Here is a 12455-nt window from a genome sequence, read left to right as displayed (position 1 = left end):
CAACTTGTCAGAAGTCACCCAGCAAGTTCAAAACCAGGTTTCTCCTCTCCCAGCCCCACCAGGCCTGCCTCTGCGTAAGTGTTTCCAGAAGAGAGACTCCCCTAGATGACATTTCTAGGCCATGGTAGCCTTCCGAGCAACGTCTCATCCCTTCTTGGAAGACCATGGCCGGGTGGAGGTATGAGGCGTGGAGATGAGGGGACCGCCTCAGTGCGCCTAGTTCAAAGTCAGCCACGTGCTGGAGCTAAGCCTGGCCCGTGGCTTGACTCAGCCTAGGGAAAAAATGACCCCTGTGGGCAGCTCTGGGACCCTCCCGCCTTGCGGGAGAAACTGAGTCTGAGCCACACCCCTCCAGAGTTCCGTGCCCTCCGCTCTGACACTCACCCTCTCACCTACGGGGGTAGTGGTGGAGACAGAAGGGCATAGGCCTGTCCCCCAGGCCCCTGGGAACACGTGTGGTACATGGTGCCACCCAGGAGCCCGACATGCCAAGCCCAGCCCAGCCTGGCATCAGATTTGGGGGCCATGGTGCCTTCCCCAGCACCTGGGAGCCCTTGCGCCAGGAAGCAGGCTCTGGCTTAGCTGCCCACTGGAACCCTCGCCTGAGTATTCCCTTGTGCCTCCTGCCAGCTGGACACGGGGCAAAGTTTCTGGCTCTACGTACCCCATGCAAGCTTCACAGCAGAAGTCCTACCGCCCGTCCCTCTAAGTCCCCCTCGCAACCCAGGGGTGCGTGCCCTGCCCGACTTCCGTTCCGTGGGGAAAGGGCAGTGGGCCCGGACGAGCTGTGTGACCCTCTGTGCCTCCGTCTCCTCGAGTGTCGCATGCAGTGGACATTCCATTGTGCACTGCATGCAGTGGATCCATTGGATGGATCAGATTCGGATGTTTGAGAGCAAGTGCAGACAAGGCCGTCCCTGGGATCCAAGGCCCACGCCCAGGGCCGGTTCCCCGCCCACGTCGTCATCGCTGCTTCTGGCACCCAATGCCCACTGAGGGGGTCTTGGCTCAGTCCCCGCCCCTCATGCTCTCACTGTCTACACCCAACCTGTGTGGCACGCCCGACGACCTTCAGGACCAGCTCGCCTCTGTCCTCCTCCCCGTTCCTTCCCTAAAGTCCTCACCCCGCTATCTTCACACGGCAGATCCCGACTCTAGAATCTTAGTGCTGGAAGGGCCCTCAGAGAACAGCATGTCTGGAGGAGGGGTGTATTCGTTTTCTGGCGCTTCCGTAACAAAATGACCGGAGTGGCGGGTTTGGTTTCTCCTGAGCCCTCTCTTCTTGCCTTGCAGATGGCTGCCCTGTCACTGTGTCCCCGCTGCAGTCTTCCCTCTGTGTGCATCCGTCCCTGTCATCTCCCCCTCTATTTATAAGGACACCATCAGGGGCGCCTGGGTGGCGCAGTCGGTTAAGCGTCCGACTTCAGCCAGGTCACGATCTCGCGGTCCGTGAGTTCGAGCCCCGCATCAGGCTCTGGGCTGATGGCTCGGAGCCTGGAGCCTGTTTCCGATTCTGTGTCTCCCTCTCTCTCTGCCCCTCCCCCGTTCGTGCTCTGTCTCTCTCTGTCCCAAAAATAAATAAAAAAACGTTGAAAAATAAAAATTAAAAAAATATATATATAAGGACACCATCATATTGGATTAGGGCCCCACCCTTATGATCTCACTCAGCCTTAATTACCTCTTTAAAGGCCCTATCTCCCAATACAACCACACTGGGGATTAAGGCTTCATATAGGAATGTTGTGGGGACACAATTCAGCCCATAACAGGGAGAATCTAGGACTTAGAGCCAGCCAGCACTAGCGGTCGGGACCTGAATCCAAATTCCTGACTCAAATGCCATGTGCCGTCCACCTTGCGGCAGGCAAATCTGTCCTGGGATCTTGGGGTGGGGGGCTTACAATCCTGGGAGGCCAGAGTCGGAGGCAGAATGGGCCTTGGCTTCCCTGGGGCTTTTCAAACCCAGGCTGGCAGGTACCCCCAGGGTCTCACCATCAGCAGGAGACACAGGAAGGAATAAAAGGAAGCAGCTGGGCAGAGCTGGCCTTAATAGCTTCCTGCAGGGGAGCCTGGTGCCGGACCCCCAGGCAGGGCTAATTCTACCAGCCAGAAGCATCAACCACCCCCACCCACCCTGCCCCGAGGGGAAGACAGCCCGGGAGGGAAGAGCTTGCCTGTGGTTGGGCTGTGTTGCTCACCTCTGAGCTGCAGGCTGACCACATCGTTGCTGTAAATCTATATTGGATGGAGCTGTAACTCATAACCTGTATTGATCGCAATTACTCTTGTGGAATTGGGACGGCCCTGGGGGCCGAGAGAGGCCCTTGGAGGCTCTGGCATCCTGAGGCTGCCCCAGAAACAAACTTGGGCCTTGGCAGGCTAAGTGTGTCTTCTTTTCCAGGACACAATGAAGGATTTTTCTAACCCTAGCCAAGTCCCGCTCTCGGTGCAAAGCCACGCACATTTCTTCCCACCTCCCTCCGTCCCCAACTCCATACCCCTGTTGTGTATTGAGACCTTCCTTGGAGGGGTGAGGGGTGTGGGCAGGGTTGAAAACCCCTCCCTCAGCTTCTGGGTTTCTTGCTTCGGGAAGGAAGCAGCAGCTTCTCTAACTCCAGCAGCTGAGAGGCATCGTCCCAGAAGCATCTCTACAGCCAGGATTCGCTCATTCAACACGATACCTGCAAAAATACCTGTGCTCCACGTATATGTCATAATCACGCATGCATTTGTGACACTTCATATTTGCACACTTGCCTGTGCTATTTGCATACTTCGTATTACGGTAGTAATCCCTTACACACGTATAGTGTGGTATATGCCACAGCACCCTCTCGTAGACGTTGTCACGTGGACCTTGCAAAAGAATGCTGTGAGCCGAGCACGCCAGGGGTCAGTATCCCCGGTTAGGGGATGAGACAGCCGAGGCCCAGAAAGGTGAAGGGATTTTCCTAAAGCGACACGGTTGGTAGGGGGCAGGTCTCAAACCTCCCATTTCTGACCCCAAGTATGCACTTCCCCGAGCTGCCAGCCCCTTCTCTGGCCCCTGCGATGCCCCACCGGCCTGTGTCAGCGCACCTGACGTTGTGCACGTGACAGGACACGCGCTCTCTTCTGTCACAGACACATGCAGCCACCAGCCCCCGATCACGCCTTCCTGCTGACACAGGGCACCCCGACATGGCAGGGCGTCTTTGCTGCCTAGGTCTGAGGCCTCCACTGCCGGGTGCCCCTGACCTCTTACGTCACTGCCCAGCAGCCTCCTGGGGGACGCGGTGCGTCCGTTCTTGCAGTCGGGACTGTAATGCCTTCTGGAGCTGGGCTCATCTCACCCCTCACCTCCCTGCTCGCCCACCACGCTGGTCCCGGCCAGGGACAGGGCAGCCGCCTCTGGAAGAAGCCAGAAGGGTTGGAGAAGTCTACCTCCTGGCTCTGGCCAGCCCCCTCCAGATTATGGCACACACCCTCCTGGCAGCTGGGCTTCGGGAAAGCGGTTCTGGGTTGGTTCAGGAGACCCAGGTGGGAATCCTGCCTCTTCCACTCTACTAGATGCGTCACTTGAACTTGGGCCCCGCCTGAGCCACAGTTTCCTCATCCGTAAAACAAGAGGAGTAGCTCGTGCTGCTGGTGATGGGCTGCGGATGACGCTTCAGAGAGGGGCCATGTGGGAACACGCTTGGCACATGGGTGCTCACTGATTCATACACCTTGGGGTGTCTTTCTTGCTGCATTTATAAAATGATTTAAGACACTTTACCAGCTAGGCCTGGATTTGTCTCCCAGCCCAAGCAGACCCTACCCATGAGGGATGCCCAAAAGGCATCCATTGTGCACTCCATGCAGAGGATCCATTGGATGGATCAGATTTGGATGTTTGATAGCAAGCTCACCGCTACGGGTTCCTGGACATGGGTCGCCTTCCTCAAAGGCCCCAGCCGTGGGAACCTCTAGCATCTGGAGGCAGGGAGAGATGGCCCCGCCCACGGCAGCTCAGTTCAGCTGCTGCCCACAGAGGGGCGAAGTGCCTCTCGGCCTTCACCACTGCATTGCATACCTCTGGTCTCACAGCGGGTCCCGGGACCCTAATGTGCTTCCATCCTGGAACCAGTGACCTCTGTTGTTAGTGGTCTCTCCTCCGGGCGAGGGTAGTATTTCCCCTCCAATCAGCTAAGGGAGAGGTAGGTCCTGGGTCGGGGAAGGGCAGTGGAAGGCCAGCCTCAGGCACGCTGCAGAGGGGCTGTTTCTGTCCCTTCTTCTCCCTGGGCCGGCTGCCCTGGGTCTCCATGTGCTTGAGTAGTTCCTGGGAAGGTGAGGTCGCTCCCTGCAGGGGCCGCCCCCTGAAGATGAGTCAGCCATAGTTTATTCTCCAGATTGCCCAGCCACGTCCTTGTCTGTTTACATCCCTGTGTTAGCTCCAAACCATCATCAGTCTTGCTTTAATGTCCCGCCTGGACTCAGCTGAGCTGGGGAACCTAAGGGGGGAGCAGTGGCCCAAGCCATGACAGTATGGCAGCCGTGGGTAAGAGGGGAGAGACCCCAGGGTGTGGGGGACCTCGGGACAGGACTCCAGGCTGGAGAGCCTGATGTCTCACTCCATGGGTGGTGCCTCCTCTCCTGCTGGGGTCCCTCCATTCACTCCGGGTGCACTGAATATCTTCTATGTGCCAGCCATGTTCTGGAGCGGGAATACTAAAATAACTCCTTGCTGTCAGCGAGAAACACCACGTGCTCCGAAGACAAACAGGCAGGGTAAGGAATTGGGCAGGGACGCGGAGCACAGTCTAATTTTGATAGAGGGGGTCAGGCAAGGCTTCTCCAACGAGCTGGCACTTGAACTGAGAGACCTGAATGGGGCCGGGGGTGAGTCAAGGAAAAAGCATTTCAGGCACGGAGGAATAACCACAGCCAGAGTCCTGGGGTGATGACGAGCACATGCACCCTGATTTAAAAACCACTGTAGCGGCTGATCTCCAAGAAGTCTCGCAGCTTTGCCATTCTTTAAGCTAGGAATTTATACATATCTGGGAAGGGAAGGACCTTAAAGACGACCCAATTTGTTTCTCTTATTCAATGCTTAAATCCTCTATGCTGTATCTCAGCCAAGTGTCTCTTCAGCCTCTCCTTAAATACACCTGGTGACAGGAAACTCACTACTTCATAAAGACACTCATCCCAATTCTTTATAATCTTGACTTTAATTTTTTTTTTTTTTTATTTTAGGGGCACCCGGGTTGCTCAGTCAGTTAAGCATCAGACTCTCTTTTTTCTTAATTTTTTTAATGGTTCTTTATTTTGAGAGAGAGACAGAGAGACAGAGTGTGAGTGGGGGAGGGGCAGAGAGAGAGGGAGACACAGAATCTGAAGAGGCTCCAGGCTCTGAGCTGTCAGCACAGGGCCCGATGCACAGGGCTCGAACAGGGCTCGAACACAGGGCTCGAGCACAGGGCTCAGACCCACGCACCGTGAGATCATGACCTGAGACAAAGTCGGCCACTCAACCGACCTAGCCACCCAGGCACCCCCAGCATTGGATTCTCTTGATCTCAGCTCAGATCTTGATCTCAGGGTTGTGAGTTCAAGCCCTATGTTGGCTCCATGCCAGGCATGAAGTCTACTTAAAAAAAAAAAATAACAATAACATCTTTTTTATTTTAATTGTGGTAGAGGACACGTAATATAAAATTTACCATCTTAATCAGTTTTAAGTGTTGAGCTTTAATGTCAGTAGAATTTCAGCCCAGCCTGAAGTCCAGTCGTGTTTAAGGGCAGCTTTATCTCGCAAAACTGAAACTCGGTACCCGTGGAACATCTACTCCCCATTTCTCCCAGCCCCATTCTACTTTCTGTCTGTGTGAAGCTGATGGCCCCAGGTAGTTCATATCAGTGACATCAGACAGTATTTCTTTTTTGCGACTGCCTTATTTCACTTAGCACAGTGTAGTCAGGGTTCATCTATACGGTAGCCTGCATCAGAATTTCCTTCCCTTTTAAGGCTAAGTAATATTCTATCGTATGTCTCTACTATCTTCTCTCTGTCACTCATCCATCAGGGGACACTTGGGTTGTTTCTATCTCTTGACTCCAGCGAATAATGCTATGGGCATAGGTGAGAGAACATCCTTTTAAGAACCTGCTTTCAATTCTTCCGGGTATATGCCCAGAAGTAGAATTACTGAATCACGTGGTAATTCTATTTATATTATCTCAAGGAACCACCATGCTGCTTCATCTTGACTTTTGAATCCTCAAAAGTAATCCTTTTTAAAAATCTGGTTGAATATAGCAGGAACAGGGATGAGCAGTGCAAGAGGTTTGCCAGATGTAGAAACACTCAGAAAGGGCAGTGGGAAGCCTGGGAAGGCTTCTTGGAGGAGGTGGAATTATCTGACTTCTCTGAGCGGCCGTCTCCTCGTGAGTGGAACGGGGATAAAACTACCTTAGAGTTTGGGCAAGTTTCATTCATTCATTCATTCTTTCATTCACTCTAGAAAGATTTATTTCTAGGGCACCTATTTGGCCATCAGCACTGAGTGAAATGAGAAACTATTGGAGGGTTTGGGGCAAAGGAGCCACATAATCTGACTTGGGTTATAGAGCACCACTCTGGCTGCGGGTTGGGCACGGTTGGAGGAGGGGCAGGGGCCAAAGCAGGAGCCAGTTCGGCAGCTGCTGTCCCCGTGGCATTCGGAGTAGGCCTGAGTAGGAACTGTCCAGCTCACACCTTCCCGAAAGACCCTCAGTCCTTCCTCCTCCTCTGCCCGGCACCCTCTCCCCACCAAACTTCCCCTCACACTTGCCTCTGAGAGCAGAGAGAGGCCGCACCTCTGCAGAGGGCAGCTGTTCCCCCTCACGGCCCTCTGGAGCCACCAGGAGCCCCGAGGTTTCTATCATCCTCTGTGCGAGGCTCCTGCAGCTCTCGGGAGTCTCGGAGGCCTGGCTCCCTGACCTTTTAGAAAAAGACAGAGAAGATGCCGTTGGCTCCCTTAGCACCTGTGTGCGGGGCCTCCGAATTGCAGAGGAGGGTCCCCTTTATTCCCAAGCTCCTGGGGAAGAAGGCAGGGTGGAAATCTGCAGGAAGCCTGGCCACGGGGACTGAGAGCCCCTCACGTCCTTGAGGTGGGGCCGCTCCTGCTGGGGACCCCCGCATGCTGTATTTCGTCTGACTCTCCCAACAGCTCTGGGACACAAGTCCCGTTTATTAAGTCGTTTTTCCTGAAGGAGAAGCGAGACTCCAAAGTTTGGTGCCATCATAGAGACATCAGTTGTCAGAGCAAAGGGGCCCCAGGAGTTTATCTCACCCAGTGGTTCTGTGCCCTGGCTGCACATTACATGACCCGAAAAGCTTTTTTTTTTTTTTTTTTTTTTTTTTGGATACCGGTTTCCAGGCCACACGCCCAGAGATTCTGAGTTTAATTTAAAAGCTCCTTAGATGATTCTAACGTATAGGCATGCTTAAAGACACACACCGGATCCACCTTCTTCCTCTTTTTGCAGACGGGACACCGGAGGGCCTGGGAGATGACCAGACTCCCCTCAGGTCACCCTGTGTCGGTTGCCCGGGGCTCCCGTAGCAAATTGCAACAACCAGACGGCTTAACCCAGGGAGATTTACTGCCTCACAGTCCTGGAGGCCAGAAGTCCCGAATCAGGGTGTGGGCGGAACCTGCTCCCTCCTCAGGCTCTGGAGGAGGGTCTTCCTCGACTCTTGCCTAGCTTCTGGGGTTGCTGGCAATGCCTGCGTCTGTTGGCTTACAGACGCATCGCTCCAATCTCTGCCTCTGTCTTCCCATGGCCTTCTCCCCGTGTTCGTGTGCCTGTGTTCAAGTTTCCCTGTTCCTAGAAGAACACACTGGATTCGGGGCCCACGCTCATCCAGTATGACCTCACCTTAACTTGATTGTGTTGGCCAAGATCTTATTTCCAATAAGGTCCCATTTGTAAGCTCTGAGTAGACATTAATTTGGCGGGGGCGGGGGGAGGGGGGATGGGGTAGATACTCTTCAACCCAGTACACACCCCATCATTAGTGGCAGAGCCCGGACTCCAATCCAGTCTCCGAAATCCAGTCCCGGGCTCGGCCAACCACACCAGCTAGCTTGGCCCGTCTTAATCTTCCTCTTCTCGCCGATGGCCTCCGTTGAATCCCCTCCCCACCCTTCAGCAGCCCCCAAACAGGCCCCTTCCTGGTGGTAGGACATTGTCTTCTAACTGTGGAATCCCAAAGACCAGAGACTAGGTCCAAGACCTCTCCAGGGAGCCCAGTCCAGGACTGAGGGGTGCCCCAGAAAGACTTGATAAATCAAGCCAAACTGAACCGAACGGACAAGCGTTCCTTTGTAAGGTAGTGACCACCCCACTGACAGAAGCGGCCAAGCAGAGGCTGGCTGACCATATGTTCCTATGAGAGGTGCTGCTATTCTAGAAGACTCAGTCGACACCGAGATTTGGAAGAGCGTAAGAAGTAGACTAACGATCTGGGCTCTGCCCCTTATTAGCTGTGTGACTATGGGTGGGTTATTTAACCTCTCTGTGCTTTGGTTAGTAAAAATAACAGTATCCATTGCAAAGGGTTGTGGGGATTGAATAAGATAATGTGTATAAAATCCTTGCCCTGACATGTATTAGTACTTGGTAAATATGCAGCTTTAAAAAAAGGAGAGGCCTGCTCCAGATCACCTGGAAGAAGGATGGTGAAGCAGGTGGAGTATTTTTAGTAATAGTAAAAAGAAGAGGGGCGCCTGGATGGCTCAGTCGGTTGGGCGTCCAACTTCGGCTCAGGTCATGATCTTTGGTCGACGAGTTCGAGCCCCGCATCGGGCTGTGTGCCGACAGCTCGGAGCCCGGAGCCTGCTTTGGATTCTGCATCTCCCTCTCTCTCTGCCCCTCCCCGACTCATGCTCTGTCTCGCACTCCTTCAAAAATAAATAAACATTTTAAAAAATTTTTTTAAAAAGAAAGGTTTCAGGGGCGCCTGGGTGGCTCAGTCCGTTAAGCGGCTGACTTCGGCTCAGGTCATGATATCGCGGTCCGTGAGTTAGAGCCCCGCATCGGGCTCTGTGCTGACAGCTCAGAGCCTGGAGCCTGTTTCGGATTCTGTGTCTCCCTCTCTCTGACCCTCCCCCATTCATGCTCTGTCTCTCTCTGTCTCAAAAATAAATAAACGTTAAAAAAAAATTAAAAAAAAATAAATAAAAAGAAAGGTTTCCTTAACCACACTCAGCACTTTCCTGGTCATGGGCCTGTTCACAGATGAGCCACGGCCTGTGACATGTGACACACAAGCAGCATCAATGGCAGAGTCCACGTTTAAACACAGTCTTTTTTTTTTTTAACGCTTAATTATTTAGTTTGAGAGACAGAGACGGAGCACGAGCAGGGGAGGGGCAGCGAGAGAGGGAGACAGAGAATCCCAAGGAGGCTCCTGGCTATCAGCACAGAGCCCGATGCCGGGCTCGACCCCTCGACCGCGAGATCATGACCTGAGCTGAAATCGCGAGTCGGATGCTGAACCGACTGAGCCCCCCGGGCGCCCCTGCACACGGCCTCATGTCCCAAGCTTGGCACCTAAGGGAAAGTGATCTTGCAGCATAATAAACCCATGCTGACACTACTGGCATTTGGGGTCAGACAGTATTTATTACCCAAGATATCCAGCATTGCTGGCCCCTGACCACGAAATGCCATTCGTACCTCCCCATCTTGGTGTCGACCAAACATGACCCAGACGCGCATTCCCACGTGGCCTCAGGATGCAAGCTGGACCCAGTGGTCACGGCTGCCACTCTGTCCTTCCTCCGGCCGGACCCAGCCTACCCGCTGGCGGAAGGGGCCAGGGTAGAGGATAGTTGCCCCTCTACCCATTCCAGGGATGGCTGGTCCCATTTGGAGTGCAGGGTGGGGGCTGCCCGACTGCCAGGGCACCCCATCGGAGAATCAGCCTTAGAGGCCAGCCGTTTTGTGGGGCCCTGGCCCCTCTGAACCCCCCACCAGCTGGCTGTGCCTCCCCCCGCCCAACGCCGCCTGCCGCTCACTCCACAGGCCTCTTGCTGCTTCCCTTCCCCAGCAGGGCCCGTCATCTGATTCTCATCAAACATGCAGAACTGATGTTGCACGAGCCCCCCCCCCGCCCCCAGGGGGGATTAACATAATACCCTGATTTCTCCGTCCCCTCTCTCCAGCACTGTGCATCCCCCTGGCTGCGGCCGGCCCGCCTTTGTTTCAGGAGGAACGATACACTGTGTCTAGAAACGTTACTGCAATTAAATATGCACAAGAAGGGGGGAAGGGAGGGGGGAAATGAGGACAATGAAGGATGTGAAACATCAGATGCAGCAGCTGCTTGTTGCTATAGAAACCCCAGCTCCCCACCACATCACCGCAGCACCCCTTCCCAGCTTCGAATTCCAGTAGGACCAAATGCACCATCTTCCTGGGGTGCGGGGAGCTGCGAGATCACGGGGGCCAAGCTGCTGGTGCCGGATCGGGGGTCCTTCCTGTTTTTCCTCACCCCGCCACCACGCCCCCGGCCGGGTACTTCTGATCAGCAGCACCCTCCCATACTTCTGCATTCCAGTCCCAGTTACATAATAAATCACGGGAGAGCTTCCGCATTTGACTTTGGGATGTCACAACATGGAGACAAAACGGCACGTTCAGAGTCTGGCGGGGAAGCCAGGCTTTCTCTGTGCTTCCCCCGGGTCCTCTCCGACTGCCGGCAGCAGGGCTGGGCTCCCTCCCACTTTCCTCCACGTCTCTTACCCACAGCACTGAGCGGGGGTCTGCGAGGTGTGGTCCGTGTGCCGGAGGGGCACGGCGGGGGTCCAGAGGACTGGCATCCTGCCACATGGCCAAGCATGCACCCGGGGCGGGGGGGGGGGTCCCAGCAACACGTCACTCACCGGGGGGAACCATGTGACGTCCCAGGTGTGGGCCCACAACAGCCAGGTGTCCGAGGGTGGAGAGACGGCAGGTGTCCTCACAGCGGTTCACAGACACAAGACCAGGGCGCTGGCTGAGTGCCAGTCGAGTGTGAGACCATGGGGTGATGGGGCTGCCTTCTACTCCCGCTCTGTCCCCTGTAGAAAGCAAACCATGTTGGGCTGGGGGGGTTGGCCCCAGCCCTCTCCTGTGCTGGTCACGCGAAGCCAGTTGCTAGGTCCCGGCCACTTGGCCAAGTGGTGGCACATAGTAGGTCTAGTCCTATACAAAGGTGTATGGGAGAGCGGGAAGATTGGGAGATGTGCGGATAAACCAAAGTTTATTAAGAAACAAGAGATCACCCAGATTGACGAAGGTATTTGAAACCATATTAAATAAATACTAAAACACAAACCCCTACGCTGCTTAGGCTGCAGAAACATTGAAGGGCACGACAGCTCCCTTCCAGTGTGTGTGGCAGTGTGGCAGTGACCCGGGCTCAGGATAACTCTGTGGGGCTCTCATGAGTAGAACCAGGACCCATGGAGGGAGCCTCGAGGAGACCAACTGTGACCCAGGAAGATCTCTCTAAAAGTCAGAGCTCTCCACTTTGGGAGGGGCTGCTGAAGCCACAGATCCTCCGAGGAAGGCTGGAGAACCTTGTCAAAGCTGTGGTAGACACTTGAAGCTTCTCAGCCCTACATACAACGTGCCTTGTCGCAAAGTGTCACCGGTGAGATCCCCGTCCCCCGGTACTGAGGCTTGTGCTTGGTGGGTGGGGCGTCACGGAATCTTCCTTTTTTTAAAAAAATATATATGTATGTATTTTGGGAAGAGCACAAGCAGAGGGGCACAGCCAGGGGGACAGAGGATCCAAAGCAGGCTCAGCGCTGACAGCAGTGAGCCCGACGCGGGGCTCGAACTCACAAACCGCGAGATCATGACCTGAGCCCAAGTCGGATGCTCAAACAACTGAGCCACCCAGAATATTTCTAATAGGAGAGTGAGCCAGTATCAGAGCTCTTATCAGGGGTTGAGGGGGAGGGGGGTGTCACTCAGCCCCCAGGTGGGAGGAAGCAGACTTCCAAATAATAGGATTTGAAGGGCACAGGCTACCCCGGATGTTTCCTTATGAACGCCTGTCATTCTGATGTTAGAAGGTCCTCCCGTTCTCCCCTGCAGCTTCTTTTTCAAGTCACTGTCACTGTCTTGATTCCAGTGCCCACTCCTGGTGGAAATGGCCACCTAGCATCTTCCATGCCTGCGGGAGGAAGCAGCCTAGCCCCCAGAGAGCAGGCAGAGGGACCCAAACTTAGCTCCTCAATCCCAGTTTGGCTGGCTCTTGGGTGGGAGGGCCCTGCCATGAGCTTAGGGGAGTCTGAAGCTGATTGCAAGCCCCTCCCCAACTGCCAAGTCCACATTCTCCCCTTTTAAAATCAGCGCTCACTAGCTCAAATTCAAGGTCTGCCCCAGGACCTTGGAAACCCATTCCATCTCTAAGTGGAGTCATATGTCACCATCAGCAAAATGGGTGT

At 54.6% G+C, this 12455-nt stretch overlaps 1 protein-coding gene across 1 annotated transcript in view; it reads left to right on the top strand.

Annotated features, from left to right (window-relative positions):
* DSCAML1 (DS cell adhesion molecule like 1) overlaps positions 1-12455 on the top strand; it is a 347848-nt gene that overhangs the window by 231271 nt on the left and 104122 nt on the right. The gene's annotated exons all lie outside the window — the stretch shown is intronic.

This window comes from Panthera tigris, chromosome D1 (assembly GCF_018350195.1).
Source record: "Panthera tigris isolate Pti1 chromosome D1, P.tigris_Pti1_mat1.1, whole genome shotgun sequence".
Classification (NCBI taxonomy): domain Eukaryota; kingdom Metazoa; phylum Chordata; class Mammalia; order Carnivora; family Felidae; genus Panthera; species Panthera tigris.
The sequence above is the reverse complement of the archived record's forward strand: the minus strand, read 5'-3'. Positions and strand labels throughout refer to the sequence as shown.